Source organism: Lepisma saccharinum, chromosome 6 (genome assembly GCF_977018435.1).
Source record: "Lepisma saccharinum chromosome 6, izLepSacc3.1, whole genome shotgun sequence".
NCBI classification, from domain to species: Eukaryota; Metazoa; Arthropoda; class Insecta; order Zygentoma; family Lepismatidae; genus Lepisma; species Lepisma saccharinum.
The window spans coordinates 42,722,417-42,745,073 of NC_139234.1; the positions used below are offsets into that span (position 1 = coordinate 42,722,417).

General features: G+C 40.0%; 1 protein-coding gene across 2 annotated transcripts in view; it reads right to left on the reverse strand.

The window, feature by feature from the left end:
* The window catches only part of mtg (mind the gap), a 93,687-nt gene that overhangs the window by 42,248 nt on the left and 28,782 nt on the right, over positions 1 to 22,657 (reverse strand). The gene's annotated exons all lie outside the window — the stretch shown is intronic.

Below are 22,657 nucleotides of genomic sequence, written 5' to 3' on the forward strand. Positions count from 1 at the left end.
TAGCATATGGACATTTTACATGATGTATCTCCACAGGGAAAGTGGTCGAGTGCGTTGCAATCTTGTTAGATTTGGTCTGGAAATGTCTCTGCGCCGTCACAACAGGCCCTCTTGGTGCGAATTCAATCATGTAGTAATCTTACACAGAGAGCCACTAGTGGTGGTTTCGTACTCAATACATACACAGGCAAGAATTCTTCATTTCCTTTCCCGTTTGATCGGTTTCCGTTCTCACGAATCTCGCTACAGGCCTTTACTTTTGCACCTTATAGTGTTTTGTTAGGTGAACTGTACAAATTTTGTTGTGAATTGTAAGTTCAGAATAGGAAATTTCTACATTAGAATAACTCAAAACTACTGACATTGAGTGAAAATTGCTTGGTATACTTTGCTTATTCATTTGTGAATAGTTGCATTGTTGTCTTCTTTTTTAAGGTTAATTTATTAAATCTTCACAAATATTTCTGATTTACAAAAAAAAGCTTTATAACTGTCTTTCCTTATTTAAATATTAATAAATATCCATATTTATTAATATGTTAATTAATTAGGTAATTACGTGTATAAACATATATATGTGTTATTAGTGTAAATCAATTTATTATGCATTTTTAGGTTCATATTATTCCATGTATAAATACCATGTAGCTCTCTGTTCTTGCTTCGTGTTTCGAACGTTCGAGGAAAAGGCGGGCAGTTTAGCTGTTAAAGATTAAAAATTTTGAAAGAAGGGCCGTTGGCAACAGACGCCAACCAAACGTATATAAACTCCCAGATGAGAGTAGGGGAGGTCGGCTGTTGGAACTGAGACTTGGAAGGGAGAGGCTGTTTTTGCTTCGGTCAGCTAGGACCGGAGGACAGGTCTCCCGAAACGGATGCTGTAAGAGATTGGATTGCCGGGCAAGCTAGTGCCTTGGTGTCCAATTTACAGGTAAAAAGGTAGTTTGTACTGGATGTTATTTTGAAGTAATTACGGTGCGCCGGGCAGCCTAGTGCCTTGTCACCGTGGAGGTTGAGAAATGTACACGTCGGGCGGCCTAGCGCCTGTTAAGACGTTTCTTGGAGTAACGCGAGTCTACCTTGTGACAAGCGTACTTCAGATGTAATTCATGAAATGTAAAGCATCCAGGTACAAACAATAGAGATTCCAACATCAAAATTAGAGTTTTGGCCCGATAAATAATTAGAGAAAAGAACGTTCGGATACGACTTGTATATACTTGAAATTTTACGTTAATTAAACTTATAGAAAATACCAAAAATTTCCGTTTTTAATTTCACACAAGCTGGACAAGGTAATTTATCCCCCTGATCATAAAGGTTTCGCAAGAGGTTTTCCGTTGTCTCTTGTAGTTAATTATATAATTATGTTGACTTGTAGCAACCCACGTGCATTGTCGTACAAAGAAGATACCCCTAGACAAATCTGAGCCGAGTACGAAGTGCACCGAACCTCGAGTGCGGAGGTAAAGTGTGGGGGGCAGGATAGTAACATATTTATTTGGGGGCTCGGTCCGCGATTGAACTAATTTATTTGGGGGCTCTGTCCGCGATTGAACTTAGTTATTTGAGGTCTTGTCGCAGGATATTGAACAAGATTTTTGCTTTGAAAGTTAAGGAGAGAAACGGACGAGGATCGAACCGATGATCTTGCGAAACAGAAAAGGGGAAGTTACAAGAATGTCGCTTGGTAACTCGAGTAGGTCCAGCCCGACCGCGTCAGAACTTTCTGTTGTTGAGGAACAGAGGTGCGTTCCAAGAGCGACAATGGAGGAAATTCGTTTGCCGCTTCCGACATTTGAGGGAAATGTAGGGAAGGAAGATGCTTTTTCGTATCTGGATAGGATTCAAGATTACGCGAGAACGCTGAAAATTTCTGAAGATGATCTTCTGAAGCAGTTTATTCCTCTTTCGTTGCGAAATGAAGCGAGGGAGTGGTTTTTGTTCACGGAACCGTTCGGTGATTTTTCACAATTCAGGCATAAATTCTTGCAGGCTTTTCATGGATTGGATTATCAGAGAGAAGCAGAGTTATTTTTGTCGCAAAGGTTTCAACTTGCTAACGAGGGATTGGCGGAATACGTTCGCAAGGTTGACAGGCATTTTAGTAGGATAAAGAATTCGGCTTCTGCGCAGGAGAGAATTAACTTTGTGAAATCGCACTGCAATCCGCTATTTAGGGATTATTTGTACAACAAGACATTCACTTCTATGAGAGAGATGAGCGAGTACACGCTAGAACTACAAGCGGAGTTTTTGGAAAGGCAGAGATTCAAGTCTTTTGTTTCTGAAGATGAAATTCGCAGCTGGTCTTTGAGAAAGTCATTTAACCAGGAATGCGAAGAGGAGAGGGGGAGAAAGAAACCTGATATTTTCTTGGACCCTGTGAACATTGGTTTTGACCGCCCGAAAGTCGAGCGCTTGAGGGCTGAACATGTGGTTTCACGCCCTCCACCCTCGCGGCTTGCGGTGGGGGATGAAAACAAACAGAACCGCTTTTCGAAGGAAGATTGCCAGAGAAATAAATTATGCTACACTTGTGGACAGAAAGGTTGCAGAGCTTCAAATCACCGTAGGGAAAACAAGATAAATGAATGTGGGAATGAAGTAACAAAAAACTCGTAGAGTCGCCACGAATTTGTCAAGTTCGTGGCGTGGAAACTGCAAATTTTACACAAAAGGAAAATTTTTCACCTCACAATGTAAATGTAAAAGATGTTAGGGAACCTATTGTTTTATGCAACGTGGCTAACGTGGAAGTACACGCATGTATCGATACGGCGTCGTCCAATAACTTTGTGTCTTTGGAGGTTTTCGAGAAAATGAAGACAAATGGAGTAAAATTGAAGGGTTGCAAAACTAAAGTAATACTTGCGGAAGGAAATGTGGAATCTTTGGGGAGCGCTTACGTGAATATTAAGTTTCACGGACACAAGGCTCGGGATCAGATATTTGTGTTATCTAATGCTAATCATGAAATGTTAATGGGAAGGACATTAATGGCTAAGCTGGGACTTATACCCATGATTCATCGTAACGGGTGGGCAATTGAGCCTGATCTTTCGAAAATCGTGCCTTTTGATTCGCCGCCGACACGTGACAGCGTTGATGCTGTTGGTTCTAGGGGACTGGGTTCGACCACGGATGGAGTCGAAGGAGTCCAAGAGAACGTTTCTGCCTGCGGAGCGGAGACACGTAGCAGCGACATCAAAGAGGAGGGGGTTGACGAAGAGAGAAGGATTGCCATGCTGATGGAGGGTACCGATATCTCAGAGGAAAACAAGCCGAAATTGATTGCCATACTGAGACGGCATATTGATGTTTTTCAAGAAAAACCGGGATTAGCAAAGGATTACGAGGTTCGTTTGGATGTGAATAACGAGAAGCCGGACCGAGCGAAACCTAGGCCACTTTCTGAGCAAAAGAAGAAATTCGACCGGAAACAGAAAAGGAAAACGGAAGCGATGTTTACAGATGCAGCTGGCAACACTGTAAACGGAAGACAGACGGACGGACAGAAGGAAACTTCGCCGCCCGTAGATCTTAACGATAAAGAAATGTGGAAAGGAGAACAGCAGAGTGATCCTTATTTGTCGAAATTAATTGGATGTTTAAATGGAGAAGAAGTTGAAATAAAGGATGCTCGAGAGAAGAGAAAATTTGACTTTTATCTACAACATTCCTGTCTCGACGATGATGGACTGCTTTACCGTTTCGTTGACGAAAACACTGGACTTTATCCACCGTTTAGCTCCAGATTGAAGCTGTGGGTACCAGAGAAGTTGAAGTGTGAAGTACTTAAATCTTCGCATGATGATTTATTATCTGCGCACTTAGGACATGGAAAGACATTGTTTAAGGTCCTAGAGAATTATAGTTGGGACGGAGTAGTCAAAGATGTCAGTAACTATTGCAAAAGTTGTATCACTTGTCTTCAGTATAATCCTGACAACAGCAGAAAGATGGGCTTTATAAACTCGAGGAAAGCTACTGCGCCTGGATACAAAGTGTTTCTGGACATTTTTGGACCACTGCCTACAAGTACGAAGGGGAGATACAAGTACTGTTTGGTCATTCAAGATGAGTTCTCAAGGCACATTAGTTTGACACCGCTTAGAACTACAACGGCGAGGACGATCTCGCAAGCATTCTTGAGGTACTGTTTTCAGTCAGGTTTCCCGAAATACGTTGTCAGTGACAACCAGAGTGTATTTCGAAGCAAACTGTATTCACAGACGTTGCGTTCTGTGAATTGCAAGCCTGTCTATATTACGCCATATAGACCGAAGGGAAATAAATCGGAAGCAGCGATTAAGATAATCAAGCAAGCACTTGGAAAGTTCTGCAAGGAACACTCGTCGTGGGCTGAAAACTTGGACGCGATAAGTTTTGCCATTAATAATGCAACGAATTCAATGACTGGATTGAAACCGTCATTCTTATTCTTTGGACGTGATTTGTACACGCCGCATGACACTCGGAAAATGGAGCTTCAGAGGGAAGATGGAACCGGGGAGGACGTCACGGCGGAGAGACAGATGGATTACGTCATGCAGTTAAAGGAAAGAATGGGTGCGGCTTTCGAATTTGCAAAAGAAAAAGAGGAAAAGACGAGGCAAAAGGCGTCAAAGGCCTACAATAAGGGCAGAAGAAGGGTTAATCTTCGTGTAGGAGATCCAGTACTGCTTCAAGAGCATAAGATTTCGTCTGCTTTTAACAAGCAAACTGCGTGCTTTTTCCCGAAATTCAAAGGATCTACAGAATTCTGAATTTCACTACTCCAAATAATGTTGTTTTGGAAAAGGAAGGTGAAGGGAAGAGAGTTCTGGCTAACGTTGACCAGCTGAAGGTCATTCCGAGAAGAAATTTGAGAAGTGTGAGGGAAAGCACTCGTCCCTAAATTCTACCCTGAGAATCCATCTCAAGGGGAGGGGGTAGAAGGACTGTGAAAAATGACGGAAAGGAAGCCGAGTGACCGACATCTTGTTTGTACAGTAGTAATTAAGTTCCTGATTTATTGTCGCTACACATTTGAGTTCTGGTAAATTTATTTCATGTGAATATAAGATTTTAAATTACGGACTGTTGGATTTTATGTTATGTAAACCTTTTACCGATAAAAGTAGATGAATATTCTGCACATGAGGACATGAGATTTTCATCGCTAAGAGAATGCTGAAGGATGGCAGTTCGATGCCCGGAAAAGGAAGGGAAAGTTTCCTTATAGATGGAAAAATGAGAAAGCCATTTTAAAGTCGGGTCGTGTGATCGAACGATAGAACCTTGAAAGCATTTGAAGCTGAAATTCGACAGGAGTCGAACCGAGTAACGCAAAAGTCCCAGACGCAAGGACCAGGGGACTGAGGAGCCCGGGGATCTTCGAATGGACCGAGGAGGAGGCTGAGTCGACCCTAGAGCGGGAGCTGGACATGTTCTTTGGAAGGTGGAGGAGCTGAATCCGTCTGCACCTGAGAGCAGTACTGATGACCAGATGACCGAGATGTCCAGGAGATTCCAGGATTCCAGGAGGAAGAATCCGTGTGGAAGTTGGATATTTAGTGCAGTGAAATCGAGACTCTTCTTTTCAGAGAGACGGTTGTGATGTGTAGTGAAAATAACTTTTTCAGTGAACTTTTCTTTTTCAGATAAAGTGCTTAACTTTTCTAAGCAATTTTGAAAGACAATTCAGATAGACTGAAATTTAAATTTCAGATTGAATTGTAACGCTGGGGAGGGGGAATCTGTTACCCTGCCCCCGTGTCAGGGCAACAGTGTTTTTCTTTCCTTATTTAAATATTTATTAATATGTTAATTAATTAGGTAATTACGTGTATAAACATATATATGTGTTATTAGTGTAAATCAATTTATTATGCATTTTTAGGTTCATATTATTCCATGTATAAATACCATGTAGCTCTCTGTTCTTGCTTCGTGTTTCGAACGTTCGAGGAAAAGGCGGGCAGTTTAGCTGTTAAAGATTAAAAATTTTGAAAGAAGGGCCGTTGGCAACAGACGCCAACCAAACGTATATAAACTCCCAGATGAGAGTAGGGGAGGTCGGCTGTTGGAACTGAGACTTGGAAGGGAGAGGCTGTTTTTGCTTCGGTCAGCTAGGACCGGAGGACAGGTCTCCCGAAACGGATGCTGTAAGAGATTGGATTGCCGGGCAAGCTAGTGCCTTGGTGTCCAATTTACAGGTAAAAAGGTAGTTTGTACTGGATGTTATTTTGAAGTAATTACGGTGCGCCGGGCAGCCTAGTGCCTTGTCACCGTGGAGGTTGAGAAATGTACACGTCGGGCGGCCTAGCGCCTGTTAAGACGTTTCTTGGAGTAACGCGAGTCTACCTTGTGACAAGCGTACTTCAGATGTAATTCATGAAATGTAAAGCATCCAGGTACAAACAATAGAGATTCCAACATCAAAATTAGAGTTTTGGCCCGATAAATAATTAGAGAAAAGAACGTTCGGATACGACTTGTATATACTTGAAATTTTACGTTAATTAAACTTATAGAAAATACCAAAAATTTCCGTTTTTAATTTCACACAAGCTGGACAAGGTAATTTATCCCCCTGATCATAAAGGTTTCGCAAGAGGTTTTCCGTTGTCTCTTGTAGTTAATTATATAATTATGTTGACTTGTAGCAACCCACGTGCATTGTCGTACAAAGGAAGATACCCCTAGACAAATCTGAGCCGAGTACGAAGTGCACCGAACCTCGAGTGCGGAGGTAAAGTGTGGGGGGCAGGATAGTAACATAACTTTGAGGAATTCGATATGACATTGTTATATCGATGTGAAACATCTGGTCTATATGAGATTATGTCGCTGGCTCTGAGACTGAGCGAGTTAAGTGTTCCCCTTTCGAATTCGCCACAGAGGTTCCCGGGTTCAAATCGTGATCTGGGAGTGGTTGTTCCTTGTGAGTGTCCCTTCATCAACTTAGTCATTTCAACACCCATCTTCATCGTCGCGATTAGCCAAAAGTGGCAGTAAAGCGACACTAAATAGCAAATACACATGAGATATCTCACCCATGCTCAGCTTAGTACTTGAACGTGGAACCTTCATGGTGAGAGCCTGTGTGAACAGTTTATCTGTAGCTCTGGTCTATTTTGCCTATGTTGGGAGAATTTTTCCACCCTCTGGTACATTCAAAAGTAATATATAACAAAAACAATTAACCAATCTTACATTATATATAGTATATACACTGTAACCATGAGACGTGCATTATCTACAAATTAACACTTCATACTTACCTACAACTGAGGCATTCCTGTATTGCTTTGATTAATTTGGTGTTTTAAGTCCACTTTATGCACAGTAAGGCTAATCGGGACTGGACCTACAGCTTAAAGTGGGATCCGAACCACTTGTGCCTCCACCATTCCTGTATTGCATATGGACTAAAAAGTGTTTTATATTTGGATACAATGATTGTATTTTAAGTCAGAGAAACAATGAGAATATGTACAAGAATTGAGTATAGTGTCTGTAAACGTTGCTTCAGTCGAATGACGCATTGGCTCATAGGGCAAGAGGTCAATTGCCTCCTAGGGCACACACCATGATAACAAATCACACTCCGTCTAAACTCTATGCATATCAAAACCAAATAATGTATATTGAAAATATTCAGCTCTTTGAAATTTAGTAGAGAGTACAACACATAACAACTGACATGAAAGTTGCATCTAAGCTCTAAAGAAGAAAAAAAGAAGCTTTAAAATCTGGTAAAACTTAAAGATTTCTTTTTCCTTGCAAAGATCTGAAACCTTCAACAGTGCCTTACCTACTTCTCCCAACAGATGGACTTGGGGCTAGCTTAACGACGATGAACTATTTTTGTATTTCATCTGCCTCTCTTCTGAACTTTACCGACGAAAGTGAATTCATCACCGACTACCACTGTCCTTTTCACGTCCTGTCCTTACAAAAAATGACATCATCAAAGGAACATGTGATGACAACACACTTCGACAAGATTTTAAGATAGATAAGGTCCGACTTCCTTTTAGTTTGTCCGGTAACGGTAGCACCAAGCATCATGATTTGTGCGATTGATGTGATCAGCACCACGCTCCGGCCAACCCTTTATTAGAGGCTGGGTGAATTCGAGAGCCGCTCCAAAAATGTCCACCTGAAATTATCCACCCCAAAAGTCCAACCTACCAACATGATCGTCGCGACTCAAATCACAATAGCTTGCAGAGAAAAAAATAATATTATTAGACAAACAATTTGAGTGGATTCTCGAAGTTGCCTCTGGTATGTAGAACCAACCTGTTGCTCAATGTGATGTACGAAGACCACAAAATGGACAGACCAAGCGAGATTTTAACCGCAAAAAACGCCAGGTCATCAATGTCAGCCCGCCTATTCATTTCTTTAACACGTTCCCTGGGTTTTCATTCTTCTCTTGGATGATGTAAGCAGTGAAAGGTCCATTAACACCGCAACTCGATAAACAGCTTTATTGCCTCATGGTAAAAAAAAATTCACGATTGTTGTGGAACGAATCCGTTAGTCATTCCTAAATCTCTCCACGTCAAATAACCAAATGTCACTTATTCAAAACTAGGATATGTTATCCTTTATCGTATCTTTGAAGAACTTAAATTCATTTTCAGGTTAATATACAGTTGTTGTTTATTAATGCCAATCTTTTACAAAATCCGCCACACGTAAATTTGACATATAAATAGAATTCCTTATTGTGTAAGAGGATTCGTATTTCCTTAAATCCATTTCCAATGTTCTGCTGATTCTTCCTACATTTCGTGCAGAACTGCCGCTTGAGAATAGTAATGGGCCAATGAAGATGAAGCTGAAGGACACAGCCGCCATATTGTAAAATCTGCCACCTTGTTCAATCTCGTAGGTTTCTTTCTTAACTCCAGAGATATTTATTCCACAGCCCATTTCTTGCCACACATTCACCATTGCGTCGGAGGTGATGAACAGTGATGATGGGGCAAAACGTGATATCCGCCAGTGTAGCTCTCCCAAAAATTATCAAACGGCGGCCATAATCACAATTCGGTTTAGGCTTATTTTATACTTTGTGTTGATAGATGGGGAAATGTAGACGATTTGCGATTAATAACATTAGAATCTCCAAACAATAGTATGTTTGGAAATTTTAATGACAAATAAATTGGCAGGGTAACAATTTTTATTACATGTTATAGGGAGTTACAGTATCCCTTGCTACGTAAGTATTTAAGAGAAAGCCTTCCAGAAATAGGCATTATGGAAGAAGAATATATCCACGTAGGGGAATTTTTTTAAGATGCAGTTTTGGAGCAGAAGCAAATGCATAAGCCTGATTATAGAAGAAAATGCACCCAAAATGCAAACCAATTTGATGCGAATAAGGAAGCAACTGAGAAGATCAATTACGATCGTATTATAAGAGATGACAGCCAAACATCCATGCTCGAAAACAACCTGCGATGACAACTCAATGCACTTCGCTACCAGAGGTGTTGGTAGTCTGCTGGTAAGGAAAAATGAAAACATAACTACTCTAAAGTACATTGAGTTTTTTTCTTTTAGTCTGAGTTTTCTTTTAAGTCCACTTTATACCCAGATAGGCTAATCGGGACTGGACCTACGGTTTAAAGTGGGATCTGAACCACTATATGTGCCTCCAATGGGTATAGAACTCTCGACCCCTTCATTACAATGCGACGACGTTATCACTACGCCACCGGAGAGTTCTTAATAGGATTGGATTGGATTGATTTGTTGTTTTAAGTCCACTTTATGCACAGTAAAGCTAATCGGGACTGGACCTACAGTTTAAAGTGGGATCCGAACCACCATGCGCCTCCACCGGGAATCGAACCCGGGACCCATTGATTACAAGGCGACGACGCTACCACTGTGCCATCGGGGAGGCCCTCTTAATAGGAAGGTATAGCAACTGTTAATCTCTATTTTGAAACTTACTACAAAAATCGATCTAAAGAGTAACCGTGTCAATAACTCCAATAAATAATAAATAACCATTACTTCTTAGTATGGCAGACTCAAAAATTCAATGCAATTCAAGATCAGAAATTGAGCTCGGAATTATAACCTTTGAAGTATGCATTCCTGTACATTTGGGTGCAACTTTTGCCTATCTAGAAGGGTACAGATTGAGAATGTCCCATTTCTTCCGATGATCCACAACTTTTTCCGTCGACAGTACAAACAATGAAGACTGTGAGACGCATGAGAATTCCACGAAGTGCAGATAGCTCGTTTGGCTAGTGATTGCATAACTATAACGGTCAACCTGGTGGGTGTGACAAAAGCAACCGTTGTGCACCCATGGTTCTGGCAGCATTCACAATACGAAAGGTGAGTCGAAGGAGGCGAGTAATGTTTGGAGAATGGTGCCAAATGGAAGGGTTACGAGGACATTTGGGAAGGATTAAATCCGAAAATTACGAAACTACAGCATGCAAAGAGGCAGCAGGACTGAGCACATATTTGAAAGATCCGGTTCTTTTGTAAAGTGTTCCAGAGAAAGAGAACTCGGTGGCAGTGACGTCAACGGCACGAGATAGACACGTGCCCTTCCATTCTGCTATTCCGTCCACTGAAAGAACGAAGTCGTTGTAAACAAACCGACGTGACTTGGAAAAAGCAATCGCTTCCCTATTGCTTAATTGTGTACTCAGGCCGTTCGTATGTACAGTCACCGGTAATAAAAATGGGACACCAAGATCCTGAACTATTCGTTTCCCTGCAAGGCGTTGTGTGTGTTGTCTAACTCTACGGCGGTGGTATAAGTTCCCATTGGAAATTTGCTATTAAAATCCACTTATCGAGATACGAAGCACACATAGTGCCTTGCAGGGAAGCGAGTATTTCAAGATCTAGTTTTCGTCCATTTTTATTGCACGTGACTGTACATTGACCTTAGATGTATAATTCGTCAAGTAAAACCTCACAAAGGTACTATATTATATGCACTATATTCCCAGGTGTCAGTCATGCACGCGAGAGCTGTCATCGGAATTAGCCAATAAGATTTCTCACACGTCACGTGCATTTGCTTACATCGACTTCATACGAGACTCCATTCACATTCTTAGAGTGAATGGAGTATACGTATTGTACCGACGATGAGACGTTATTTAGAAAAAAATTGGAGGAAAACTAGATCAGGTACTCTGAAGCTTGTCAAGACGAGACAGAGAACGAGATAGGCCTATATAAATTGAAAGAAAAACGAGACACAGCGTCCGAAACCCTCGGTTTGTTTGATGTTTGGTAAACTATAATATGTGTGAGTTTGAAAATGTATTACCGCATAATTTATGGATAGGTCATATACTTCGTTAATCAACCTGGTGGCAACTGTAGATCTGTCCACTAACAAAATTGCAAACTGTCTTTGCAGGTATGGGAGAGGAAAGAAGAGTTTACAGTATTCTTGTTGGGAAACCTGATGGTAAGAGACCAGTAGGAAAACCAAGACGATGATGGAAGAATAACGTTAAGATGGACCTAATGGAAATTGATAGGGATGGAAAAGAGTATATATATATATATATATATCTTGCTAATGATAGGGACAGATGGAAAGCCTGTGTTACTGCAGCCATGAACCTTCGGGTTCAAGAAGGCTGAGAGTTAGTTAGTTAGTTAGTCTTTGCAGGTGGAAAGCTTTGAAATACAAAAAAATCTGGTCTCTGAATGTACAGACACCGGCAATAATAATGGAACACCTATATCCTGAAATGCTCGCTTTCCTGCAAGGCGTTGTGTGTGTTGTCTAACTGTACGGCGGTGGTAGAAGTTGCCATGGAAAATTCTCTATTAAAATCCACTTATCGCCCCAGAGTTATTTGTCCCATTTTTATTGCCGCTGACAATACCTTATATACAATGAAATGTGTACTGTGTTACGCATAAATAACAAACTAAATCCTCGACGTTTTTACTTTTTAAAATATTCATAAATTCAATATTAAAAAAAAACAAAAATCCACGAATATTACACTTGTTTTGTTACGGGTGCTATGAATGGTCTACAAATTGAAGTTCAATAGAAAATGAACATGCCAAAAACAAACATTAAACAAAAAGCTTATTGGCTCCATGCAACATGATATCTTTTAATGGTTAAACTTTTTTTAAAAAAAATCTGGTTAGTTAAGAAAAATCCCCAATATTCCCACTTTTCATGGATTTGCTCAACTGTTAAAGAGATAAGCTTGATGTCCAAGTAACCAGCAGTGCGTGTAATTAGGTCAATCTGATTTGCTCATTACGTGCTTGGTGGTCCTTCACGCTGCCCAAAACACACAGTAATCTATATTTCATCATGCGGTGAATTATAGGGTACTCAGCATTGTACAGCTTTTATCACTTAAAGTGTATATTGTGCAATCAATAGAAGTCGGAGCTATGGGCATTGTGATGGAAGGCGTTTGTTTGCGTGTTGTTAAGCCTGCTGTGAAGGTCCATGTAGAGAAACGAACCATTTCCTGTTACAAAACGTTCAGTTTTCCCTCTCGGATTCCGAGCAGTGTTGCCAACGGTCTTTACCGTACATGTACGGTAATTTCATGACCTTGGACAGTAGGTTAAAACTACGGTCCTGGGGAGAATTTCAGATGCACCGAAGAATGTGAGCAACGTTATGCTAGTACTCATAGGTGTAACTTGGCGGGGTCAAGTGACTTCCCCCCCCCCATTTTTTTTCGGGTTTATTAAAATTTACAAGTATGAGGACCTGAGGAGCAAAGAAATATAGAGTAATATTTGTAATTTCGCAAACGTCACAGTTATTTATGGGATGGAAAAATTTTCGAGTTTCTTCCCCCAAAATTAGGCCCAGCTTAATTCTTCCCTTCAAAATGAGGCATAGTTTGATTCTGCCCCCTCAAAGTTAGGTCCCAAGTTACTCCCATGCTAGTACTGAACTGCAATTTGAAAATTCTGATTCTACTATTGAGGACGAGAGTCCAAAATTCCTGTAACAGGGTGCGAAATCCTGGTGGGAACAGGGGGATTTCGCCCCTACCAACATCGAAAACACGCACAAAGTACACAAAGTATTGTGGTTGTGAGTGTGGAATGATTTCTCTCCCTTTCAATATATCATTAACAGATCTACTACACCAATAACAATATGTGTTCAATACAAGAATGCAAGTCAAATATAACTATGAAATATATTTGATTTATGTTAAAAGAAAGCAGAAACTAAACAAAACTTATACATAATAATATTATTTCAACTATTTTGTAATTTTTTGACATGTTTAACGAGTTAGTAGCTAAAGAATTAGTTTGCTATATATTACTTTATGTGTATTTAATCATAATGTATTTTAAAATATTTAGTAATTTTACTTTTATATTTACTCGTAATAACATTATAAATATGTATACCACGTAATTAATTATGTTATATATATATGTATGTATGTATGTATGTATGTATGTATGTGTGTGTGTGTGTGTGTGTGTAGATTAAGATCTTCCTGCCCTCTCCACCAATTTTCAATGATTTCTCACCCTGGTTTGGAATGACGTTCTCTGAACACATTAAATTTTAAAAAATGGAAAGGATTATTCCTAAGGCTAGTCCTCCTCCGTGACCGTGCAGTCTAATGCGCTGTGCTTTGGGCTCCGACTGCGGGACAGCATGGGTTCGAGTCCGCCTGGGTTCAGTCTCTGGGTTCTCGCCCTGTGTATAGTACCGGTGACAACCCACCATCGTTAGGAAAATGGGGAGCTACGAGTGAGTTAGCGTAATCCGGTCTCGGAAATCTCCTATAACGACTGGGGGTTCGACGTGCTAACCCCACGTCATCCCATTACCGGTTGAAGAACTTCACACCTCTAGGTAGGATTGTGGGAGGGAGACTGGCAACCGCGAGATAGGCCCAGGCCCTTTCAAGGGCTGTCGAGCCATGGGTTATTATTTGTTATTCTTGAGGCTAACAGACGATACCGTACGCACTGCCAGAATCCGAGAGGGAAAACTTTTATGTAATAATAGCATCAGAAAACATCAGCAAAGAAGTTCCTTGAACACAAAAACTTTAAGAAACTGAATTTCTATAATAATACCGTATACTATTGTCTTTCTGTTGCAGCCATCAGCATAGTATTTTGCAGACTAAAAAGGCTGTGGCGTCTTCACTCACAGCCAGCATAATCCTCTGTGTGGACTTGTGTTATGCAGTGCCCATGTGTATTTGCGACTGTCCTTTCATCAATTTCACGTTAACACAATGTATCCTCGTCTTCACGATTACCTAAGAGTGGCAGAAACGAGAAGTAACAAAATCAATCAAGTCAACACCCAGCAAAGAAATCATACTCTGTATGTAGGTCCTATTGGTTTTCTGACAGCAATTGCAAGGTTCATAACTTCATAGTAAAACGTTTTGTAGCGTTGCGAGGTTGGCAACGCTGATTCCAAGTGAACAAAAAGGAGTGAACTTCCGTTTACCTTTGAGGACAATAACAAATCTTCTCTGCTAACGAGGTCAATTAGAACACAAGAGAATCGTTCAAAGATAAACAGACAAAGAGAAATCGTGAACCAGTTCTTGCATGATTCTGGACATTTAGTTTTCGTCGACCACGTGGAATTACCTTAAGTTAGACTTTTCTTTCTGATGACATGCAAAGTCCTTGAGTTCTAATGCAGCCTTATTTATCAAATCGATCTGAGTAGTAGAGTTGGGGTGGTAGTAGTAGTAGTAGTAGTAGTAGTAGTAGAGTTTCTACATAATTTGTTGACATACGTATTTTACTGCATTGTAAGAATTGAATATCTTCCAGATTTAATTGAGGTCTATTAAAGATGTCTCTGACAGCGTAGTTGAGCAGAACTGATATATTTTTTAATGATATCGTTTGATTAGATTTATTTTATTTAGCGTCGCTTTTCTGCTACTTTTGGCTAATCAAGAAGATGAAGATGAGTAATGATATGATGAAATTGATGAAGGGAAACTCACAAAAAGTTGTTTTTTTTAGATTTTATTTTTAAGTCCACTTTGTGCACATATAGACTAACCCGCACTGGACCTACAGTTTAAATTGGAATCCGAGCACTATGTGCCTCCAACGAGTATCGAACCCGGAACCCCTTGATTACAAGCCGACGACGTAACCACTACGTCATCGGGGAGGCGTGACGCTCTCAAGGAACATGGATGCCTATGCCGCGATTCGAACTCGGGACCCCTTGTCGTCATATACTAACACTCCGCCACAAAGCAACCAGATGAAAGAGCGGATTTTTGCTGGACAGTGTACTTTTCTTACCTCACTATGTGTGAAAGCGACCCCCGCTTCCCTCCTTTCTATCCGACCCTCTGGATTATTTCCTTTCCTTAATCCTTTCAATCTCTCCTTCCACATCTCTCCCTGGGTGTCTCGCGAGCAGATTATATTATCGCCGGAATTACGAAGGGGGGGTTACACATAAAATTTACATTTTTAGTCCCTAGGTTCGTTACCCATGCACAGAGAGTGAATAATCAACTGGTAAAAAGCAGTGCTATTGCTCAGGGAGTTTAATTCAGCAAATCATAACATTATCTTGGAAGTTTACATGGGTTTATTATACGTTGCTATTATATACATATTTACATAGCGTTTCCATATGTGCATTTACAAAATCAACCAATTTCCTTAATTCAACAATGGCCTAACCATTGGTACTTTCTCCAAAACAGAGTTAGCCTAACTATCTCTGTGGCCTATCCTCGACTTAATTCATATTCCGACCAGTTTTGCGTTTCCCTACGCAGCATCCTTATTCAGCCCGCTAGGCATTATGATGCGACTCGGCAATATCTTACAGATGCAAATCTTTGCTATTTGGGAAACTTGGGGATTTCAAACAGCGGTTGGCTTTACCAAATGCTACATATATTTTCCATCATCTGTTTAGCCACCATAAGTGTACTAAACTTTCGAAGAAGGTTCCTCGTCGTTGTGAAGGTAGTAAAAAACTGTTTTTCGTTAAGCCCAACTGTCCTTTTTTATAGTCAGGGTGGGAGTCCGTGGACGTTCACCCCGTAGCACTGGAAAATTCCACAGTAACTGTCTTTTTGAAGGACATCTGCCCCAACTGGGAAGCTAAGAAAAGGGGAATCTAATGTCCAGCAAAAGCATAATCAAACAAGCACATATACTTACATGCAATAACATATAAAAGTACACACATGGAAACATATTATTTAACCCTACACCTTCTAGCTGGCCAGCAATTAATTAACATAATACCAAAATACAAGTAATGGTCAATCCAAACATTACATATGTTACGTGCTAATTAGTTAGCTACGATGCACGAAGCGAGTCTGAATGCAAACTTTCGCCAAACACACTATTCAAACACAATTTCATCAGGAAAGGATGTTGTGCAGTAAAAATGGCACTGGTTACTGGTTTACGACTGCCATGGTGTCCATTTGCAAGATTCTAACTGCAAAGAACCACATAAATCTAAAGATCTGGTCAGTAGCACCAGGCTCACATTGCATAACGGTAAGTTCGAACGTGCAGTGTTAGCAGATCGGCCATGTGGAAGATTTCTGTATTGGTTTCCACTGAAGCGAGCTGAAGGACTCTGACCATACCGCAAAACGCTAGATTGGAAGGCAAATATCCTGGTATGCAGCAACCTAGCCGTGTGAAAAGAACATGCACTAACACGTACCACATGCACGCTGACCTGTGGACGACTTGCTTACCGCTTGCAGTGCCCGCTGGGTAATTTATTAGCCGCAAATGGTACTTGCTGGCGTTAACGAATATTGCACACAGTGCCACTTCGGCTTTAGCTCTGGTGCGCTCTTCTTTGATCTTCCGAGATGTTAACCAAGATATACATTCTGCCGTTAGAAAATTCTTACGTCTTGGATCAGTAAAGGCGTTGTCAGCACTAAGGCATTACGCCAGTGTTTGGAAATAACAGTGACTTTTGAGGGATTCTAACTGTAGCTAGCTACCTTTCAAAGTAAGGAGCTGTAACTGTAACAGAGTTACTTTTTGCAATAGAAGTAACGTTTTTTCACCATAAATTGGGAATTTATACCTAGGTATGTATCAGTGTATGCCAGTGTTTAATAAAGTATTCCAGAGAGCCTCCCATTCTGGCCACAGCAGAGAGAGGTGACAAAATCTTGTGATATGATATTTTTATTTGCTTTATTTTACTTCACTTTTTGTGCCACTTTTGGCTAATTTGCGAAGATGGGATGAGTGATGATGTGATGAAAGTGATGAATGTACACTCACAATCATCCATGCCCAAGCCGGGATTCAAACCCGGGACCCCTAGCGTCGTAGCGCCATGTGCTAACCACTCCGCCACGAGGGCCGGAATGATATGATATGATATGATGTGATGTGATATGGCTCCTGAAAAAACGCTTGCGTCACGTTCTTATAAATAAACAGCCAGACATTGATTTAAACAGCAGACTGTTAAATTTTAGCCGTAGAACATTGTAAATTTTACAATAAGTTCTAAAAATGTATAATAATGTAAGTAATCCACACTTGTAGAAAAGTGGGGGGCCTCCTTACGTTGGCTTAGAATGTGGCCAAGCTAAATCCCGGGTCGGGGACCGCCTTTATGGCAGTGACCCACTGCTGCCGCTTTTACCTACGATGAAACTTGTGGAAAAACAGCCAATTAGATCTACAGCCTCCCCTATTTGGCAACAAGCGGCAACCCTAGAATCCCTCCTCAATGACGCAGCCATCAGGGAAGCATGATCTTGTCAAAATAACCGCTCTGCTCTGTGAATGGGGGGACCGGGGATAGCTTGGCCGAGGTATAGTGTTCGTCGCCAGGGGTCCCGGGTTTGAATCCCAACCTGGCATGGGTATTCTTTGTGAGTGTTACTTCATCAATTTCATCCTATCTCACTCATCACCATCTTCGCAAATTAGCCAAAAATGGCAGAATGGCGATGTAAAAAAAAACAATCAACGTTGGTCTAGCGACATTTTAAACCCGACCCTTAATAAGTGGATAATTTAAAGAACAGAAAACGTCAAGATATAGTCAAACACCTGTACGCCACTGGTTGTCCAACAACTTCGTGAGAAACATGGAAGAACTCGCATGAGAAATTAGCACATCGCAAAAAGAACACACGTGCCGTCTGGAAATCTTGCATTACCTCAACCGCACTTGATCAGATGTGCGTGTGTCTTAGTTGAGTGTGGTTATTACATAAGTCCTGTTTGTTTTATGAGGGTCGTTGTGCTGTAGGCGTGACTCAAAACCCATCTTACAGCCTTAATTGTCGCAACGGCAAGTTCATTATTCTTTTCCAAACTGGATGAATATTGCTTTTCCCCACATTTATCGCTTCCCACGTCCCACCACTGCATAATCGTCGCACCCTGTAATTTTCAATCCAAAAATTGGTGTATAACTTTCATCCTGCAATCGCGACAGATAACGAAAGCAACGAGAGGGAAGCAGAATCTTTGGACATAGAATATATACCTATTATTTTAATCCCTATTTCGCAAAACTGTAGTAAATTTCGACTATAATGCACACATCAATAGAAACTAATGTGTTAAGATTTTTTTCAAACCCGAAAAATCTTGGCTAAACTGTCACGAAGAAATTATGTGCGTCGATTTGGACTACCGTAATCAAGTTTAACGTATATTCACGAGTATTCCGTGCATTCTAATCTTGCACCAAAGTGAATTTAGTAATAAATGATTTTCGAGTACCAGCACATTGTTTTTAAAAATAAAAAAGCTTCACATAATGGTCGCACCACACTTTTTTACAAGAAAATGAAATTGGCATAAAATCTCCGAACATTTTGCGGTGACATGCGGTGCTTGGTATAATGTCGCTCCTGATAGAAAAGTCTCTCTATCTATCTATCTCCCTCTCTCCTCTCTCTCTCTCTCTCTCTCTCTCTCTCTCTCTCTCTCTATCCCTCCCTCTGCGTGTGTTTGTGTGTGTTCCTTTCACACATTTTAATCTCCTCCTGTTTCTTTCACATTATTTTTCTTTCTCACTATCTCTATCTATCTTTGTCTATCTTTTGCCGTATTCCACCATTTTACTCTTTTTCTCACTACCCTCCTTCTATTTTTAACTATCTTTCTCTCCCAATTTCTCCTCTCTTTTACACTTTCTCTCTCGAGCCCTTTTCCTCCAACTTACTCTTTCCCTCAAATCCTTTTTCTCTTTTATGCCCTTTTCTTCTTTCCCCTTTTTACTCTGTTTTAGTTTGCTTCTCTTTTTCAATTCTCTCTCTCTCTCTCTCTCTCACTCTTTCTATGAATCTCTGTTTGTTGTGGTTGCTCTCTTTTACTCCTTCTCTCAATTTCGTCTCATTATCTGTCCCTTCCTTTCTTTTCCTTCGTTTCATTCTATCCTCTTTCTTTATTCGTTCTCTCCTTGCAAGGCCCCCAGTAACCACTAGCCCAATGAAATCCATTTATGCATCTACATCAGTGACTTCATCAAAGCCAAGACAGATGTGAACAGAGCGAGCAATGATTAATTTATCTCTTTTGAACTAAAGAAGTCCAACGAAACAGCATGAATGAAACTTCCTGGTTCCAAATATCATCATCAAAAGGTAGAAGAGTTGAACTTGTTTGCCTACCCATATTGCAAGAAGGTTTTGTTGAACTCGGCTCCATTGAATAAGCATGTGTGATTCTGAATCGAAAGCTTGCTGCTCTAATTCGCAGATTCAAAATAGGTGACCATTTCTCTTGTCTGTGTATTTGACTCGGTTTCCTTTCGATGTGTCCCAAAACGGGAGATAATCGACTACAGAGCTACTTTCAAACCATTAGGTGGTTGTTACGATTAGCCAAGAAGTGAAAGAAAAGCGACGTAACTTCGTTATTCGTTACACGAAGAAGAATAACTGAGTTAGGGTTATCCATTTCCAAATATAACTAAATGTCATTGCTACTGTTACAGCGGGCGCCCTACATGCTGACAAGTGTAGCGGAGAATACGCAGCAGACAAACTAGACAACAGCGGTGGCGCCGAGAGATACGACGTGGCGGAAATAAGTACCACGTGAACCTCATTCTACAGTGTATTGGTGTTTTAAGTGCACTTTATGCACAGTAAGGCTAATTGGGACTAGCCCTACAGTTTAAAGTGGAATCCAAACCCCTATGTGCCTGCACCTGGTATCGCGAACCCTTGCCGTTTCTCGAAAAAATAAAGCGAGTTACAATTATTCGTTTCAAAAAGTAATTCGTTACAGTTTACTTTCCTCGAAAAAGTACGATTTACAGTTACTCATTTCAAAGAGCAGCTCACTCGAAAAGTAACTGAGTAACTGTTACTCGGAAAAAGTAACTGAGCAGTGAGTTGCCGTTACTCGAAAAAGTAACTGAGTTACAGAACGTTACTCAGAAAAATAACTCGTTACTTCCAAAGACTCAACCATTTCAAATAACCTCTCATCTATATATGGGAAATTATTAAAACTATCCACAAAAAAATACCTAAATTGACCCTAATTACTGTTGCAGCTGTTAATAATGGCCTTAAAAGCCTTGGTATAAAGTTTTGTAATAATTGAAAATGCAATTACTTTTTTATGACTATGCGTTGTGCAATTTCGTACCAAAAGCGGCAACGTTGTGTGTTGAATGTGAGATGGCGGTAGCATATGAAGGGTCAAGGATGGGTCTTCACTAAAATTGCCATGCCAGCACTTTCTCCGAAGAGAATTGAGAATCAAGAAGACATTAAGCTATGCTGTTTGTTTATGAGCAACATATGAATTTTTGAACTGTAGGTGCAAGTCACACAGCAGAACCTTTAGTTCCAGAACCTAACTTGACTGAAGTTAAAGATGCTATTAAAAGGCTAAAGAATAACAAAGCACCTGGCATTGATTTAATACCAGCTGAGTTAATTAAATATGGTGGAAATTCGTTAATATGTCAAATTCATAAATTAATATGGAATAAAGAAGAAATCCCTCAACAGTGGAAAGAATCCATAATTGTTCCTGTGTTTTAAAAAGGTGATAAAATTAACTGCAATAATTACCGTGGAATTTCTCTACTCTCAACAACATATAAAATATTATCTAACATTCTTTTAACAAGACTAACCCCATATGCTAATGAAATTATAGGTGATTATCAATGTGGATTTAAACGTAACAGATCAACTACAGATCAAATTTTTCACATCAGACAGACACTTGAGAAAAAGTGAGAATATAATCAAAGTGTCCATCAGCTATTCATTTATTTCAAAAAAGCATATGATTGTCAAAAGAGATAAATTATATAATATATTAGTCGAGTTTGGAATACCTAAGAAGCTTGTTAGTATGATAAAAGTATGCACCAGTGAAACAGAAAGTAAAATTCGTGTGGGTATTAATGTGTCTGACAAATTTACAATTCATGATGGGTTAAAACAAGGAGATTCATTATCTCCATTGCTCTTTAATTTTGCCTTATAATATGCTGTTAGGAAGGTAAAAGAAACTAAAGAAGGACTAAAATTAAATGGTATAACTCAGTTGTTAGCATATGCAGATGATGTAGACTTATTAGGGGATGATATAAATACAATTAAGAATAATGCTAAAATATTTTTCAAAACTGCTAAAGAGATAGGTTTGGAAGTTAACAACGAGAAAACTAAATATATGCTTACAGGCCGAAACCAAGTGTTAGGTAATTATCAAAATCTAATTATTGGTAACAACTCGTTTGAACTAGTTTCCAAATTCAAATACTTAGGTAAAAAAAGTAAAAAAAAGAAAATTATATTAAAGAGGAAATAAAAAGTGGGCTTAATTCAGGAAATGCGCGTTACTTCTCTCTTCATAAACTTTTGTCTTCTCGTTTAATATCTAAGAAATTAAAAGTTAAAATATACAAAACGGTAATTTTGCCTGTAATATTATATGGGTGTGAAACTTGGTCCCTTACATTGAAAGAGGAACATAAATTAAGAGTATTTGAAAATAAGATCCTTAGGAAAATATTTGGACCTAAAAGGGATGAGGAGACAGGTGAGTGGAGAAGGGTACATAATTTAGAACTACATAATTTGTATTCATGTCCAGATATTATTAGAATAATTAAATCAAGAAGACTTAGGTGGGCAGGCCATGTGGCACGAATGGGAGAGGAAAGAGGAGTTCACAGGATTCTTGTTGGGAAACCTGATGGTAAGAGACCTGTAGGAAAGCCAAGACGAAGATGGAGGGACAACGTTGAGATGGACCTAAAGGAAATCGGTAGGGATGAAAAAGAGTATATAGATCTTGCCCAAGATAGGAACAGATGGAAGGCATGTGTTGCTGCAGCCATGAACCTTCGGGTTTGAGAAGGCTAGAGAGTTAGTTAGTTAGTTAGTTAGGTAGGTGCAAGTCTAGAATTGCATATGTGAGAAAGTAGTCCCACGTTGAAACGTAATATACTTCTCTCCAAATCTTGACCTTTTTGTTTCTTTCTATTTCGGTTCTCTCTCTCTCTCTCTCTCTCTCTCTCTCTCTCTCTCTCTCTCTCTCTCTCTCTCTCTCTCTCTCTCTCTCTCTCTCTCTCTCTCTCTCTCTCTGTTTGGTTCTTACAATCATGACGAGGAGGATTAATGATGTACTGATAGCATGGAAGATTGGACAAGGT